The 18,231-nt window shown below is 55.4% G+C and overlaps 1 non-coding gene across 1 annotated transcript; it reads left to right on the plus strand.

The window, feature by feature from the left end:
* Positions 1–4,270: 4,270 nt before the first annotated feature.
* On the plus strand, positions 4,271–4,352 carry TRNAS-CGA (transfer RNA serine (anticodon CGA)). Its single transcript has one exon. It is a non-coding gene; the product is annotated as a tRNA-Ser (tRNA).
* The last annotated feature ends 13,879 nt before the right edge of the window (positions 4,353–18,231 follow it).

Here is an 18,231-nt window from a genome sequence, read left to right on the forward strand (position 1 = left end):
CCGTGGCTAAAATCCAAAGCCCGAACCCCAGCACCTCCCGCAGGGCTGAAGCCGGGAGCAGCAGGGCTGAATTCTGGAGCCCCGGTGCTCCCCAAGGGACAGAAGCCCTGAGCCCATGGGCAGAGTTGGGGGAACACAGGGGTGTTACCCCCCCCCCAAACTACAGTGCAAGAGCAGGGCAGTCCTGGGGTAGCTCCACACACCCCCTCCACCACCTCCTCTCTCCACCCCCTGGCTAGGTCGGAGGTGGGAAGCCAGAGTCCGGCAGCGTGGGACAGCTGCTGCTCTGACTGGTGCCATGGAGCAGGCGGGCGCAGCGTTGCCTCGTCTCCTGCTGCTGCAGGGGGTTGAAGCAGCTCCCCTTTGCTCATGCAGCTGGTAAGAGCTGCCTGGGCGGGGGGACCCGGCTGCTTTGTGGCTGGCAGAGCCCTCAGGGTACAGGGAGCGCAGGGGAGCCCTGAGAGCACACAGCCCCTAGCTACCTCGTCCCTGCACCCTGAGCTACCCTCTGCCCACACACAGCCCTAGCTACCTCCCTCCCTGCTCCCTGAGCTACCCCCCTGCACACAGCCCCTAGCTATCCCTCTCCCTGCACCTCAAACTTTTTGAGCTGAGCACCCCCCCACCTTTGAGTTATAATTTTTGGTTGTAGGCTCCCCAAGTCCAGACAGGCGGGTGGCCTGCTGACGTGAGTCAGGGGCTGGATGTAGCATACCCCCCCCCCAGACCCCGCCATCGGAGCTGGCTTGAGCCTCACTGGCCCCTGCCCACCCAAAACAGAAGTCAAACTATACCTATGCAAACTTGTTTTCCCCCCTTTCCCCAGCCCAGAGCCTCCCCCTCCCACACTGGGCCCTGGAGATTTTAATGGCATGTTGTGGGTGGCCTCAGAAAGAAAAAGGTTGAGAACCCCTGTTCTAGACCTTTAATCATTTTTGTTACTCTCCTCTGGACCTTCTCCAATTTGTCCACATCCTTCCCGAAATGTGGCGCCCCGACTTAGACACAATACTTTAGCTGAGGCCACATCAGCATGGAGTAGAGCAGAAGAATTACGTCTTGTATCTTGCTTACAACACTCCTGCTAATCCTGCCCAGGATCAGGTTTGCTTTTTTTGCAAGTGTTACACTGTTGACTCATATTTAGCTTGTGGTCCACTATGACCCCCAGATCCCCTTCCGCAGTACTCCTTCCTAGGCTGTCACGTCCTGCTCTGTATGTGTGCAGCTGATTGTTCTGTCGTAAGGGGAGTACTTTGCATTTGTCCTTATTGAATTTCAGCCTGTGAACTTCAGACCATTTCTCCAGTTTCCCCAGATCATTTTGAATTTTAATCCTATCCTCCAGAGCACTTGCAACAACTCCCATCTTGGTATCATCCACAAACTTTATCAGTAAAAAGAAAAGGAGGACTTGTGGCACCTTAGAGACTAACCAATTTATTTGAACATAAGCTTTCGTGAGCTACAGCTCACTTCATCGGATGCATATTGTGGAAAGTACACAAGATCTTTTTATACACACAAAGGTCCTCAAAGAATCAATCTTGAAGTACTTGCATGAAAGGAAAGTGATCAGGAACAGCCAGCATGGATTCACCAAGGGAAGGTCATGCCTGACTAATCTAATCGCCTTTTATCATGAGATTACTGGTTCTGTGGATGAAGGGAAAGCAGTGGATGTATTGTTTCTTGACTTTAGCAAAGCTTTTGACACGGTCTCCCACAGTATTCTTGTCAGCAAGTTAAGGAAGTATGGGCTGGATGAATGCACTATAGGGTGGGTAGAAAGCTCGCTAGATTGTCGGGCTCAACGGGTAGTGATCAATGGCTCCATATCTAGTTGGCAGCCGGTGTCAAGTGGAGTGCCCCAGGGGTCGGTCCTGGGGCCGGTTTTGTTCAATATCTTCATAAATGATCTGGAGGATGGTGTGGATTGCACGCTCAGCAAATTTGCGGACGATACTAAACTGGGAGGAGTGGTAGATACGCTGGAGGGGAGGGATAGGATACAGAAGGACCTAGACAAATTGGAGGATTGGGCCAAAAGAAATCTGATGAGGTTCAATAAGGATAAGTGCAGGGTCCTGCACTTAGGACGGAAGAATCCAATGCACCGCTACAGACTAGGGACCGAATGGCTAGGCAGCAGTTCTGCGGAAAAGGACCTAGGGGTGACAGTGGACGAGAAGCTGGATATGAGTCAGCAGTGTGCCCTTGTTGCCAAGAAGGCCAATGGCATTTTGGGATGTATACGTAGGGGCATAGCGAGCAGATCGAGGGACGTGATCGTTCCCCTCTATTCGACATTGGTGAGGCCTCATCTGGAGTACTGTGTCCAGTTTTGGGCCCCACACTACAAGAAGGATGTGGATAAATTGGAGAGAGTCCAGCGAAGGGCAACAAAAATGATTAGGGGTCTAGAACACATGACTTATGAGGAGAGGCTGAGGGAGCTGGGATTGTTTAGCCTGCAGAAGAGAAGAATGAGGGGGGATTTGATAGCTGCTTTCAACTACCTGAAAGGGGGTTCCAAAGAGGATGGCTCTAGACTGTTCTCAATGGTAGCAGATGACAGAACGAGGAGTAAAGGCCTCAAGTTGCAGTGGGGGAGGTTTAGATTGGATATTAGGAAAAACTTTTTCACTAAGAGGGTGGTGAAACACTGGAATGCGTTGCCTAGGGAGGTGGTGGAATCTCCTTCCTTGGAAGTTTTTAAGGTCAGGCTTGACAAAGCCCTGGCTGGGATGATTTAACTGGGAATTGGTCCTGCTTCGAGCAGGGGGTTGGACTAGATGACCTTCAGGGGTCCCTTCCAACCCTGATATTCTATGATTCTATGATTCTATGAAAAAATGGGTGTTTACCATGACAAAAGGTTTTCTCTCCCCACACCCCACTCTCCTGCTGGTAATAGCTTGTCTAAAGTGATCACTCTCCTTACAATGTGTATGATAATCAAGGTGGGCCATTTCCAGCACAAATCCAGGGTTTAACAACAAAGTCTGAGGAAGGGGAGGAGGTGTAGGAAAAAAGAAGGGGAAATAGGTTACCTTGCAGAATGACTTAGCCACTCCCAGTCTCTATTCAAGCCTAAGTTAATTGTATCCAATTTGCAAATGAATTCCAGTTCAACAGTCTCTCGCTGGAGTCTGGTTTTGAAGTTTTTTTGTTGTAATATCGCAACTTTCATGTCTGTAATCGCGTGACCAGAGAGACTGAAGTATTCTCCAACTGGTTTATGAATGTTATAATTCTTGACATCTGATTTGTGTCCATATATTCTTTTACGTAGAGACTGTCCAGTTTGGACAATGTACATGGCAGAGGGGCATTGCTGGCACATGATGGCATATATCACATTGGTAGATGTGCAGGTGAACGAGCCTCTGATAGTGTGGCTGATGTGATTAGGCCCTGTGATGGTGTCCCCTGAATAGATATGTGGGAACAGTTGGCAACGGGCTTTGTTGCAAGGATAGGTTCCTGGGTTAGTGGTTCTGTTGTGTGGTGTATGGTTGTTGGTGAGTATTTGCTTCAGGTTGGGGGACTGTCTGTAGGCAAGGACTGGCCTGTCTCCCAAGATTTGTGAGAGTGTTGGGTCATCCTTCAGGATAGGTTGTAGATCCTTAATAATGCATTGGAGGGGTTTTAGTTGGGGGCTGAAGGTGACGGCTAGTGGCGTTCTGTTATTTTCTTTGTTGGGCCTGTCCTGTAGTAGGAGACTTTTGGGTACTCTTCTGGCTCTGTCAATCTGTTTCTTCACCTCCGCAGGTGGGTATTGTAGTTGTAAGAAAGCTTGATAGAGATCTTGTAGGTGTTTGTCTCTGTCTGAGGGGTTGGAGCAAATGCGGTTGTATCGCAGAGCTTGGCTGTAGACAATGGATCGTGTGGTGTGGTCAGGGTGAAAGCTGGAGGCATGTAGGTAGGAATAGCGGTCAGTAGGTTTCCGGTATAGGGTGGTGTTTATGTGACCATCGCTTATTAGCACTGTAGTGTCCAGGAAGTGGATCTTAATCGTGTCTCTGCTAAGGCTGCGTCTACACTCCCCCTTGTGTCGGTAGAACGTATGTGGCTCGGGGTGTGAATAAGCCACCCCCCGAGTGACACAAGTTACACGGACCTAAGCGCAGGTGTGGACAGTGCTATGGTGCTGGGAGAGCTTCTCCTGCCAACATGGCTACGTCTGCTCGTTGAGGGTGGAGAGCTCCCTCCCGTCGGCTTCCAGCCGCTCCAGTAGAGACTGCCGCTGGGGGCCACGTCACTCACAGCTGTGAGGGCCGAGCGGTTAAGGCGTTGGACTCGAAATCCATTCGGGTTTCCCTGCGCAGGTTCAAATCCTGCTCACAGCGAGGCCTGTGTTTTACCCACACTTGCTCACCAGGGCAATACATCTCCACCGGCCCTGAGACGCTCTCCATACACTCCCCACCCCAGGTAAACCCTGTTCTGCTCCTTTCATGGGGATGCCTGGGATGGTGCCTCACGCTGTGTCCCTGCGGTCTCAGCTCCCGAGGCCTCTGCCCCTCACCCAGCGCCCCCCGGCTCAGCCCCACCCCTGGGTGCTGCTCCTCTCCAGAGCGTGGAAGGAGCTGAGCACGGGCAGCCCGTATAAGAGGCCAGGGGAGGCTGAGCCTCCCGCAAAAGGCCGTCCATGTGGGGGGGAAACGCTGGGGATGTGGGGCGGGTCTCCCCTCCAGAGGCCCGTGGGCCCGTGGTCATCTTTCGAGCGCTGGAAGCGAAGCTCCAGAGAAGTGGGGGCCCCGCCTGCACCCCACTCCCCTCTGCCTCTTAGCCCGATGCCCTGCTCTTGCTCTGCCTCTTCCCATTCCCCCTCCGCCTCTTCCCCCAAAACCTGCTCCCCACCCCCCCTCGGCCTTTTCCCCCACTGCCCCGTCTTCTCGTGCCTCTTCCTGTCCTGCTCCACCTCCTTCCCCAAGGACCCCCCTGCCCCCCGCTCACCAGAGACAGAGAAAAGGGACGGGTGCCTGGCCCCATGGCCCCCCGGTAGCCCCCCTTCGGGGAAAGGGGCAGAGAGGAGCAAGCAGAGGGTGAGTGGAGTCTTGGGGGAAGAGGCGGAGAGGAGCGAGGGGCAGGTAGGGGGACCTCGGGGGCCAGAGGAGTGAACAGTGGGTGGGCGGGGCCTCGGGGGAAGAGGATGACCGGGGGCGGGGCCTCTGTGGCAGGGCCATGCTCTAGGCCCCGGTGGCCCCCCAACTTCTCGGGGTCATCTGAAACCCAGGATGAAGGTGACACAGGCCTGGTTCCTGTTTGGGCTAAGATTCCATAACAGCTCTCCCTTCCTGGCAGTGTGAAGGGGCTGGACAGGGGCATAAAGCCCTCCAGACACGGCCGGAGACAGGGAAAGGGCCGTCAATGCGGAAGAGAATCAGGCCCAGAGTTAGACAAGGGGTGCAGAGAATATTCTGGATTCTGGTCATTGCACTTCGCCCTTGCTCGAAATGCTTCCTGTATTTTCTCCATTTCACTCCCTGACTCTCGGTCTCTGCCCCTTTCCCCGTTTCGTCCTCAGAATTAGCACATTCAGCCAGTTAATCGCAGCAATCCCGCCATAAGACGGCAGCCTGAAATCTCAGCTCTCCCCCACCCCTCGCACGAGACCTGCTGCCAGCTGAACTGGAGAAAGAATGGGGTACGTCTCTGACAGAGGGTGTGAAACAGACACCCGGAAAAGGTGAGTTTTCACAGGTGTAAGCAGTGTCAGGATGAGCTCCACCCTGACATCTGGTGGTGAGGTGTGGCAAGTTGTGGAAAAGAACTTCAGGGGCCGATGTCATTTGCATAGGCACACCCACCACGCCTAGAATGAGACCATAGCTGCCCAAATGGTCACTTTGGCTGCTGTGGGATCCCCAGTGTCTCTGTTATTGGGACAGGAAGAATAAATTGTTATTACCCTGATTATGGGAACTGTGCTTGGAACTGTACGTGGCCTTTTGTTATGATGGAGGGATTCACCATCAACTAAGTAGCACTCGCTAGGCAAGGGTCATGGGTTCCAAAACTGTGTGAATGGAGAGAGGTTGGGGACAAGTAATAATACTTGGTGGCGTTGGTCCTTTGGTGAGGGCTTTACGTACTAATTGCACTTTTTTCTCTCTCCACTGGGGAATATCAGAGCTAATTTTGATTTCATTAGAAGTCTAGTTATAGGCTGCTGAGCTCACTTTGGGCTGACAGTGCACCAGCACTGGGGCTCCCCTACTACAAGCTGAATTCACCTAAGAGCTGAAATCACTGAGTGTTGTGTTAAGTAGTGGGGGAGCCTGAAGATATATTGTGGAGCAGTTTGTGGGACGGCTGGTGAAGCAGTTTGACGCGGAGCAGCGTGTGGATGTCAGGAGCTGCTTGTGGGCCGTGGAGCAGAGCAAAGGAGTTTGTGGGGCGGCTGGCGGAGCGGAGCGCCGCTATGGGGTGGTCAGCTTCAGATCATGTAAGGTGCCTCTTACCCCTGTCCCATTTCCACCCAGGTTGGGAGGTAAAGCTCCGCAGATAAACTTTCGAACTCTGGGGCTGCCCTGACCAGGGACAGAGACTTTTGGGGCATTGGACTTTTGGGACTTTGGGTGATTTGGGGTTGCTGGACTCAAGAACCAAAGGGAAAAGGGCATGCCCCAATTTGCCTGGGGTGGGGGTTTTTTTTGCTCATGGGTTGTGTTATGAATCCTGTTGGTGGTGTTTCCCCAACATAATGCCACATTGTTTCTCTCTGTTATTAAAAGGCTTTTGCTACACTCAGACTATGTGCTTGCGAGAGGGGAAGTATTGCCTCTTGGAGGCGCCCAGCGGGGGTGGTATATATTTGTCCCAGGTCACTGGGTGGGGGCTCGAGCCGGTTTGCATTGTGTTATTGGAATGGATCCCCTAGATATTGAACCCGGCCCTTGTTGCTGCCAACTCTGACGGGCAGAAGGGTTACACAGGGATTTCCTCAAAGTAGGAGAAACCGGAGGTCCCAGTTAGTGCCCAGAAAACCCTTCAGGGATCAAACAAAGCAGAGGCCCAGCTCAGCCCGATCTGGGCTCCACGTGGGAGTGAGCAGGGGGCTGCTGTGACACACACAGACTGCTGGGCACGCACGGACTGTGGCTAAGGAGGGGGCTGCCAGACCTCCCTCGGGTGACCAGACAGCAAGTGTGAAAAATCGGGACAGGGGTGGGAGGTAATCGGAACCTATATAAGAAAAAGACCCAAAAATCGGGACTGTCCCTCTAAAATCGGGACATCTGGCCACCCTAGACCTCCCCCACAGACTGCCACTGAGAGAGGAGGGGGCAGTTGCACAGACCTGCAGTGACCACACGGATTGTGAGGTTTGCTCCCCTCCTGTCTCCAGTGGGGCTGAGGTTTCTCCCTGAGCCTGCTGAGCCCTGTGGCCCTCCCCAGCCACGCCCGTGGGAGAAGAAAACACCGAGAGACCAGGCCGGGGAGGTCATATGGTTTATTGGACCTGCTTCTGTTGGGGAGAGAGACCAGGGCCTGAGGACGAGATCTGCGGAGCTCGAAGGCTTGTCTCTCCCCAGCAGAAGTTGGAGAATGAAAGAGATCCCCTCCCCGCCTTGTCTCTCTAATCTCCTGGCACCGACCTTGCAAACAGAGAACTCTGAGGCAGTTCAGTGCTTCCGACCGAGCCCCAGGAGCCCGTATGTAACACGGACGTTGCACTCATTCAAACAGTGCCTAGCGCAGCTGGGGGACGGGCTTCAAGCTGCTGCCAGCCACAGCCCCTTCTGTGCCCCAAACCGGGGGCGACTGCGCCTACCGGCCAGACCCCTCTGTTCCAGAACGGAGGTGCCCTTTGGTCTCTCAGCCCGGCGCTCTCACACAACCACAGCAGCTCCTGTCACCAGGTCCCCTCTTGGCGCAGTGGGAGGGGGCAGCAGGACAGAGCAGGCGGGCCACCGAGGGGGAACTGTACTCCGGGAAGCCGTGACTCTGTCAAGGATTTAGGTGTCATACCAGGCAAGCCGCTCAACATCCGCTCCCGTTGCGATGCTGTGGGGAACAGGGCCAAAGCCATCGGTGATGACGGGGGGATTTTCTTCGTTTTTCAATGGTTTGCATGCCTCAGTTTCCCTGGGTGCTGTTTGTTTAACGAGGTGGCACTGGTGGGAGAGGAAGTTTGTTGTTACAGAGGACCAGCGGTGATCTCTCCTGTCAGTTGGGCCCTCAGGCAAAGGCCTGGAGAATGGATACCCCAGCAACTGGTGAGCGGGAGGCCCAGCTTGGAAGTCACAGCCAGGTCGGGCCAGTAGTAGGACAATGGGCTGAGGAGAGAAGACCCGGTGACTGCTTCCAGCCAGGGGGAAAGAAAAGAGGGAGGAGAGGAGAGGCTGAGATAGAGGAGACCCAGGCAGCCTGTTCACCTGGGACAGAAGACAAAGGACACAGGCTTGTGGGAAGGTGATATCGGACGCTTAGCTGGAAGGAGGGGACTTCTGGACTGGGGAGAGAAAACAGCCAGAGCCCACACGGGTGCAGGAGAGACCTAGATGGACTGTGCAGAGGGAGGTTAGGCATGAGGCCCTGAGAGTTTCCTGTGCTGTGTTCAGATGCTCAATAAACCCCTCTCTTTTACGCTGGCTGAGAGTCACGGCAGTCTCGGGATCGGGGTTGCGTTCTTCCCTCTGGGAGTAGATGCCCCAGGGGTCCAGAGTGAGGGGACTCCCTGAGGGGGCCCACGGCAGACAGGCATGCTCAAGGCTCAGAGAAGAGGGGTTGCAGGAGGCGGAAGGGCCTACGGCTTAACCCTTGAGAGAGTGGATCTCCGAGAAGGGCTGTCACACTGAAGGGGGTTTCTCCCAAGGACTGTACGAGGCTGAGAGAGAGCACAAGTCCTGTGAGTCCGTGACGCCATCCATGGATAGATAAAGAGAGGATGGAAAGGGAGGTGATTCAGCAGCGGGGAGACTGACACTGGAATACTGCATCCCGTTCTGGTGTCCACATTTCAAAAATAACGTTAAAAAAAACTGGAGAGGGTGCAGAAAAGAGCCATATTTGAGGGATGGAGAAGACTTATAAGGAGGGATTGAAAAACTCAGTCTGTTTAGTTTTTAAAAAGATGGAGAGGTGAGCTGATGGCAGCCTGCAGTGCCTTCGCTGAGAGAAAACACCAAGTATTTAAAGGGCTCTTTAGTCTTGCAAAGAAAGGCAGAACAAGAACCAATGGCTGGAAGCAGAAATCAGAAAAATTCTCCTTAGAACAAGGCAGAGATTTGTAAGAGGGAGGGCGACTCATCACTGGAACAAACTGCCAAGAGAAGTGATGGATTCTCCATCTCTTGATGTCTTCCAGTGAAGACTAGATGCCCTTCGGGAAGGTGCTTTAGTGCAAAAGCAGCTCTTGTGATACACGGGAGGGCTGGGAGATGCAGGGCATCATATTGGATGCTCCAATGGTCCCTTCTGGCCTTAAGTCGACTAATTTATGAAAAACTGGTGGTTTATTGTATAGCCGGCTCCATCCCCAGACTCATCAGTCATTGAGTGCGGAGATCCGGGGGCAACAACTCCAAGCTCCAAGAGGCTGGGCAGGGGCAGGACATCAGCTGGGAGGGGAGGGGTGGGGGGGCAGTAACATCACAAAGGCCTTTTGCAGGACCTCAGCCCATTGGACAAAGGTGGTGGGGAGGGGATGACCTCGCAGAGAGACCCCGACATCAGCGGGGCAGGGCCGAGGTGCAGGGCCAGGGCAGTCGCTGAGACCCCCCCGGCTTTGCTGCCGCACGTCTCCTTCTCCCGGTCTCCCCTCGAGGACGGGGAGAGAATTAGGATTCACGTCGTAGCATGAGGAGGAGCCTCTGTGGAGTTTTCTCCTTTCCGACAGCTGATTGTGCCAGAAAACGAACGTCCCTTGGACAAGGTCGGAGGCTGCGAGAGGTTTGGAACCTGTTGGGTCTGATGCACCTGCTGCAGGCAGAATTCTCGGCACAAAAAACACTGGCTTAAGGGGGCAGAATGTGATTTCCTACCGAGCGCTTTGACGCTTGGAATCACTGGGGACCTTGGGGTTTATCCTTTTTGGTTTCCCTTTTCCTCTTTCCTCCCTCCTTTCTCCTCTTCTCTTGCTTCTTTTTCCCCTGTTTCCCTCTCTCTCCCAAGGAGGGGTGTGTGTGGAGGGTGGGCAAGTGGGGGTTGCTCTCATCGCGGGCGGTCCTCACAAAGAGGTGGGTCTGGATCTGAGAGCGATCCGCTCTGATGGTGACCTGGCCGTCCTGTGGGACCTCTGGTGAGACCTCTCAGCCGCCCGCCCCTCAGAGTCTCAGGGCTGGTTGGCCGAGCGGGGGCTATCGACAGCGAGGAGACTCAGGTCTTTTTGGTCTCGTTTCAAATCAGGCAGATAAGTCACAATCAATGCAAGGTATGGGATTAATCTTGCTGCTTCAGGGGCGGAAGGAGGCAGGGTCTTGGGGGAAGGGGTGGAGCGGGGCGGGGTCTGGGGAGGAGTGGGGGTTGCCCCGAGCCCGCACCCCCCTCGGGACGGCCTTGGCAGCAGTATTGGTCCCACCCCGCGGCAGGGCCGGGCTGGAACCAGGTACGGCCGGGGCAGGGCAGGGCAGGGCAGGGCAGGGGGTGGGGGAAAGCTGGGCGGGCGGGAGCCGGGGGAGGTACCTCTCTCCAAGCCAGACCTCGTAACCTGAGATCCAGAGAGTCATGGGGGGCTCAGGACACACCCCTCCCATCGGCCTTTCCCGTTGGTTAGTGTCGGTGTGGAGATGCCTCGCACGCTGGGTTTTGTGGGTCCTACTTTCAGGCACCTCCTTCTTCCTGTAAGCGGGGGAATAGTCCCGCTCTTGTGGGGAACTGTCCTGGCTTCTGCACGACCCCGGTGAAGTGGGCTCGCGAAAGGATCTGAGTCCTCGCTCCCACTCCCTTTACCCAGTGGCCTCCCTGCCCTCGAGGACTCCCCTTCCACTCTCCTGTCTGGCAGAGTCCTCATAACCCCGACAAGGCTGGACCCAGGATTCCTGGGGGTCTCGACCCCGAACCCTGCGGTGGTCACCTAGGACAGGGGCTCGGGTTTCCCTACTCCGGGGTACTCTCTGCACTGGGCACTTCTCTGACCCACTAATTATTACATATAATTTAAAGCAAATGCAAGTTATTTAATCAACAATTAATTTAAAAAAGAATAAGGAATAATGGGAAAGGTGAAAGGAAACACATCACCCCGCTCTGTGGCAGGGAATATCACAAACAGGGTCTCTGGAACGTCAGGGCAGTTCACAGTCTGCTTCTTGTGAGTCCCAGGCCCCTTCTCCGGCCCTGGCCGTGCTGCGGGGATGCTGCGGGTCGGACACTCGCTCTGGTGGTGGCCACACGCTCTCAGGCTCGAAGTGGCAGGACCCTTCTTCCCAGTGTGGCCCCCGCCCTGTCGGGGTTACGATCCAAGCCTGGCCTGCAGAGCCCCTTGGCTGAGGCGTCTCCCTGTGCGGGGCCCACTGCCCAGGGTCCCCCTCGCTCTCCCCAGCTGCTCACCGCACCCAGCTCCGGACTGCTCCAGCCCCAGCCCCACCACTCGGTCTCTGCACGGCTGCTGCTCTGCCCCCAGCTCCCTGGGCTGCTTCTCTGGCCCCTCTGGCTCTGGTTGCTCCCACGACAGGTCTGCTCTCTCTTGGCTGCTTTACTGGTCCCTCTGGATCGGCACAGCTCCACTCCCCAGCTCAGCTCGGGCCCCTGCTTTCTCCTTAGCTCGGCCCCACTCTGTCTGTCTGACCCAGGCAAATCCAGCTCACACGGAGGACGGAGGACGGGACCCCCCTGGCCTCCTGACTCCCTCATTTGCCTTCTCGCCCTGTCATTCAGGCTGACCTGGAGCGTTGGCCGCTCCCCATTGTTCCTGGGGACTATCAGTCTCAGGGTCCTGGTTTCCCATCGACCCTTCCCCTTTTAGTACTGGGAGCTAGCCAATCAAAACACCCCCACTGACTGTTAGTAAGGGGGCAACGGTCCCCTTACATTTAGACTGTAGCTGTGGGGGGTTGAGGATCGGCAGCATCTCAGTGTCAGATTTAGGGAGCTAAAGTGAAAGTAGCAGCCAAGCCCAGCTCAGTATTTTTGTGGAGCTAGCCCCTGGTGCCTAACCTGTTTTGAACAGCCCACTAGGCCCCCATCTGTGTTGTCAGGTGCCCGATCCCAGACCTACATTATTTTAAACAGATGCTTTTGAAAAACGTACCAAAAGTCTAACAGGCTCTAAAAATCAGCTGAATACATTCTGGACCTACAAGCACTAAAATACTTTCATCAAAACAGTGTCTTGTGCTTTGAACGGTATCACGACATGGCAGGGGCTGACAGTCAGTGCTAAATGTGTGAAGACCCATTTTTAATGATTCTTGCTAAAGCCAGTCAGCAAATGTCGTCTAGGAGTAAGTGCTGTAATTATGGGGAAGAAAAATCTGCATTTTTCACACGTAACAGAAGTGGAATAACTGCATTCAAAAATAAAATGATGAAAAACTTGAAAGGCCACAAGCCCTCTCAGTCCTGCTACTTGTTCAGCCAATCGCTCAGACAAACAGGGGTTTGTTGACATTTGCAGGAGCTAATGTTGCCCACTTCTCGTTGACAGTGTCACCTAAAAGGGAGACCAGGCATTGACAGGGCACTGTTGTAGCTGGCATCGCAGGATATTGACAGGCCAGATGTGCTGAAGAATCATACGTCCCTTCGCGTTTCAACCACCGTTCCAGAGGTCATGCGTCCATGTTGAGGACAGATTGAGATGTCACCAGCGGAAGGTTCATTTTCTTGTTCGATGGTTTGGATCTTGTCGTTTCCACATTGGCGTGTTGCTCTTTTCAGACTTCAGAAAGTATGCGCCACGCCTCATCCCGCTCAAATTTTGGAGTCCACTTTCAGACTCTTAACTTTTGGGTCAAGTCCTGTGGCTATCTTTAGAAATCTCACATTGGTCCTTCTTCGCCTTTTGTCAGATCTGCAGTGAAAGTGTTCTTAAAACGAACACCACGTGTTGGGTCATCATCCGAGATGGCTAGGAGATGAAATCTGTGGCAGAGTGCAGGTAAAAGAGAGCAGGAGAAGACAATTCTCCCCCAAGGAGCTGAGTCACCGATTGAATTCACACATTACTTTTTTTTAACGAGTATCATCAGCATGGAAGCATGTCCTCTGGACTGGTGGCAAAAGCATGCAGGGGCATACGAATGTTTAGCATGCCTGGCACATAACTACCATGCAATGCTGGCTACAAAAGTGCCATGCGAACGCCTCTTCTCAACGTCCGGTGGCCTTGTAGGCGCGAAACGTTGACACTGTTTTCCTTTTGGGTGCAGATCTGGAACAAAACAAAAAATCTACATTTGTAAGTTGCACTTTCACGGCCAAGAGCTTGCACTGCTGCACTTTTATGAGGGGAACTGAAAAATGCTCTTTCTTTTATTACTTTGACAGTGTAAATATTTGTAAACCATCATCCTAGAAAGTGAGCCCTGTATTCTGTGTTGTCATGGACATCAGTATATTTGAAAAAAGGAGAAAAACAACCAAAATCTTTAATACATTTCAGTTGGTATTCAATGTTTAACAGGGTGATCAATCATACCTAAAAAAAATCACAATTAAAAAATTAATCATGATTAATTGCAGTGTTAATTTTTTTAATTGCGATTAATTTTTTTGAGTTAATTGCATGAGTTAATTGCGGTTCTCCCTGCCCCAGCCCAGAGCCTGCACCCCCACCCTCTTCCCACACACCCTCTTCTGCACCCAAACTTCCTCCTACACCCCCACCCCTTCCCCCAGCCCAGAGCCTACAACCAAACTCCGTTCCACAGCCTGCAGCCCCTCCCTCCGCAGCCCCTCCCATCCCCAAACTCCCTTCCAGAGCCTGCACCCCTCCACCCATCCTGCACCCCCACCCTGTGCCCCAGCCCGGAGCCTGCACCCAGCACCCAAACTCCATCCCAGAGCCTGCATCCCAGACTCCATCCTAGAGTGGTGAATAGGACAGATTACTAACTCATCACAGTGGGTTTCAGCCCCCTAGGATCACCTGCCAGGATTTTTCCTTCCTTTAAAGAGGGCAGAACCCAAACCCCATTCAGAAGATGCGGGGAATCTTACAGTAAAGTCTTCCCACATAGTTCGCTCTGTAATCCCATCTGTCAGAGCTTGCCTTAGCACACGAAAATAAGGCCACGGAGTGGTAACCACACAAACAAGACTTTATTTACGATGGGGGAAAGGACTAGGATAGGCTAGAGAAGGGGTGGAGTAACAAAACTTTAACTCTGGAAATGCTCCACTCTCACAAACAATTACACCCAAAAGGAAATGTTGATGTGCTTTCTACCTTCTCTTGCAGGGAGAGCGATGGACAGCTTCTGCTCTCTTGACATTGGACGTCAGGGACAGACTTCGATGATGGACACAGGACCGGGTGAGTAGACCTAACTAAACACCCTCCCTATCCCTCTTTGCGTCGTCTCTGCCTGGATGTTAGACCCTATCTACGCGGATTCAATCCGTGCGTGGGAGTGTGCTTCCCAACCCAAATGAATATAGCCAATGACAAAAGGTCACCAGATTCTTTTGCCAAGTCCAAGATGGCCACCTTATAGATAACACAAAATGTACATGCCTTTCTTCCCTTCTTTTACGAAAATTTGGCAGGGGCAAACACCATTTTACACACCCAGAGAATGCATTTGACCAATCAGGGGACGTTGCGGGGCAGGGTGACCCATCCAGAAGGGGGTTGTATCTCCCCTCTGAGAACTCCTCCCTCTGTCCTCTACAACTGAAGTGAACGTCAGCTCTGTAGGACCACCCCGAGAGGGGATTTGACCAAATAGGGGAAGTGCAATAGTGGAGTGAGCTGCCCGCAACAGGATCCTGTGGTCCCTAAAAAGTCCTCACACCGCCCTCTACCAATTGGTGAGGGTTTCTCTCCCACCTTAGGCCATCTCAGAAGGTAAACGTGTACCAATCCAGAACAGGTTTAGCCCGAAGGCCTAGGCCACGATTTCTGCAAAAGACATCCTTGGAACGAGACGGGCTCTTCCACGCAGTGTTGTGTTGCGACTTCCAGGAGGATGCTGCCAGCCACGCAAACATGGAGCTCCAGAGATCGGCGGCTTCTGGCCTAGACCTTCGGGCACTGCCTATTCTGATCGGTACGTTACCCTTCTGGGATGGCCTATGGGGTGTGTGAAACCCTGACCGATTAGTAGAGGAAGGTGGGGGGATTTCATGGAGCGGTGATGGGCCCCTCTTGAGGGCAGGTCACCTCACCATGGCACTTACCCTGTTTGGTGAAATCCCCTCTCTGGCTGGTCCTAAGGGGCGGAGGCTCACCCCAACTGGGAGGAGTTCTCGGAGGGGTCACGTGACCCACTTCCGGATGGGTCACTCTGCCCCAGAACTTTCCCCCATTGGTCAAATCCATTCCTGAGGCAGATGGATGGAGATAAAACACCCCCAGATTGGTAGAGGAGTGGCAGGAGCTCTTAGAGGGGTCACATGCTACTCCTTGCTTCTACTCATATTTGCATCCTGATCCCGAAAGTCTTATATCATGGTGTGGGTCTTATGGTGACAGACGGGCGATGCCTTAGGGGTAAAGGGGCGAGGTCCCATGGGTAAAACTAAATAACTGTCCTTAGCCTCAGGGTGGTTTGGCCTTATGGCCAGAGCCAAAATGGCTGCCCTCCCACTCAGGGCTGTGTGGCCCAACGACCAGAGTCCATGCGGCCGCCCTCTCCGTCGGGGTTGTGTGGCCGAGCGACCAGAGTCCGTGCGGCTGCCCTCTCCGTCGGGGCTGTGTGGCCCAGCGACCAGAGTCCGTGCGGCCGCCCTCTCCGTCAGGGCTGTGTGGCCCAACGACCAGAGTCCGTGCGGCCGCCCTCTCCGTCGGGGCTGTGTGGCCCAGCGACCAGAGTCCGTGCGGCCGCCCTCTCCGACCGGGGCTGTGTGGCCCAACGACCAGAGTCCGTGCGGCCGCCCGCTCCGTCGGGGCTGTGTGGCCCAACGACCAGAGTCCGTGCGGCCGCCCTCTCCGTCGGGGCTGTGTGGCCCAACGGCCAGAGTCCGTGTGGCCGCCCGCTCCGTCGGGGCTGTGTGGCCCAACAACCAGAGTCCGTGCGGCCGCCCGCTCCGTCGGGGCTGTGTGGCCCAACGACCAGAGTCCGTGCGGCCGCCCTCTCCGTCGGGGCTGTGTGGCCCAGCGACCAGAGTCCGTGCGGCCGCCCTCTCCGACCGGGGCTGTGTGGCCCAACGACCAGAGTCCGTGCGGCCGCCCGCTCCGTCGGGGCTGTGTGGCCCAACGACCAGAGTCCGTGCGGCCGCCCGCTCCGTCGCGGCTGTGTGGCCCAGCGACCAGAGTCCGTGCGGCCGCCCGCTCCGTCGGGGCTGTGTGGCCCAGCGACCAGAGTCTGTGCGGCCGCCCTCTCCGACCGGGGCTGTGTGGCCCAACGACCAGAGTCCGTGCGGCCGCCCTCTCCGTCGGGGCTGTGTGGCCCAACGACCAGAGTCCGTGCGGCCGCCCTCTCCGTCGGGGCTGTGTGGCCCAGCGACCAGAGTCTGTGCGGCCGCCCTCTCCGACCGGGGCTGTGTGGCCCAACGACCAGAGTCCGTGCGGCCGCCCTCTCCATCCGGGCTGTGTGGCCCAACGACCAGAGTCCGTGCGGCTGTCCTCTCCGTCGGGGCTGTGTGGCCCAACGACCAGAGTCAACGGCTGCCCTTCAGTGTACAGAGACAAGATGGTTGCCCCTCCTCTTCGGGCCGTGCAGTCTAGTGGCGCAATGGGGATGTGGGCAGCCACCCGAGGATGGATGGCAGCCAGGGCAGGGGGACCCAGACTCTCCTTACTCCCCCTTGCCCTAGCCCAGGGCCTTGTCCGTGGCCAATGTGTTTGCCGTTGAGTCAGGGGGGATCCAACCAGAACATGCTGACGTCACTCAGCATGACAATGGCTCGTTCACCCAGGTTACTTCAGAAGAGAAGTCTCTCGGCCACGGGCTGGGGGGTCTCTGGGCTCCCGGTGTGGGAAACTCCCAGACACTCCGATCTCCCTTGCACGTCTGCAGGCACCCGGGGGTGCGGCTGGGTCTCGGCGCCTCGGGGCTTCAGCTGCTTCTGGACTGGAGCCTACAAGGTGCATCCTCCATTTTCGGCGCTCTGCCTAGCGTGAGCTGAGCTGCTCCCTTTCACACTGGTGCTCCAGTTGTAGCGTGTCCGGCAGGGCTGGGGAGGGGCTTGGCTTCCTCCGCCTAGACTGTGGGGTTATGTGGGGCTGGTACACCCCGGCACACGCTGCTCGGCCTCTTCTGTCTCCTCCTTCCCATGCAACAGCTGCTTTGCCATCTCACAAGAGATGGGATCAGTGGTGGGCTCAGTTGGCTCCTGTTGGCCTCTAGATGTCTGGAAGAGGGAGAAAGGGCAGGAGCACAAATTAGAAAAACAAAACCTTCAAGCAGGGTGGTTTTCCACAGCACAAAACCACCCCACTTTGCTAATGTTCATTTGCAACTTCCCGGAGAGCTGGCATTTCTTAAAGAGAGCACCCAACCCCCCGCAACCGCCACTACCCTGGGGGCTGGCAATGGTTAAAGGGAGTCTGGGAGAATTTCTCCTCTCTCCGCCTGGCACTGATGAGTGAGGGAATCACATGTGAGAAGCTGTGTGAATGTCGGGCTCTGTGCGGTGGGGTGAGATGTCCTACATGGTGCCCAAAGGTGGGGTTGTCCTGACTCTGCAGTGACTTCATTCCAGGGAGAGAGATGTCAGAGATCAGCTCCAGGGTGCTGCCCTGTAACAGTGTGTGGGAATGGGGCAGAAGTGGGGCAATGGTGCACTCAGGAAAGGAGCAGGGCTAAGGGGGACCCGAGCTGCAGCCTCTAAAGCCCCTGTGTGCTGCGTTCCAGCCGGGCCGGCTCTGCCTGGCTGGGGTGGGGGCGAGGCGGCTCCGCGCGCTGCTCTTCCTGTCCCCCCGTAGCCACGTCGCCGCGACGAGCACTGCACCGGGAACCTCTGTCCCGGGGGCTGCTCTTGCCTGTCGGCTCTGCCCTCCCCCCGCGCGTCCCCCCGCAGCTCCCATGGGCCGGGAATCGTTAATCCGGCCCTGGCCCTACTCCCCAGCCTGTTCCAATCCTGCTCTTGACTCCTGACTCCAGCTCCAACCCTTGGCTCCCCTCGGCTCGACCTCCACCACTCTGAGCACTGGGCCCCAGCGCCCCTGCTCCA

The sequence above is a fragment of the Eretmochelys imbricata genome, chromosome 11, assembly GCF_965152235.1.
Source record: "Eretmochelys imbricata isolate rEreImb1 chromosome 11, rEreImb1.hap1, whole genome shotgun sequence".
NCBI lineage: Eukaryota > Metazoa > Chordata > Testudines > Cheloniidae > Eretmochelys > Eretmochelys imbricata.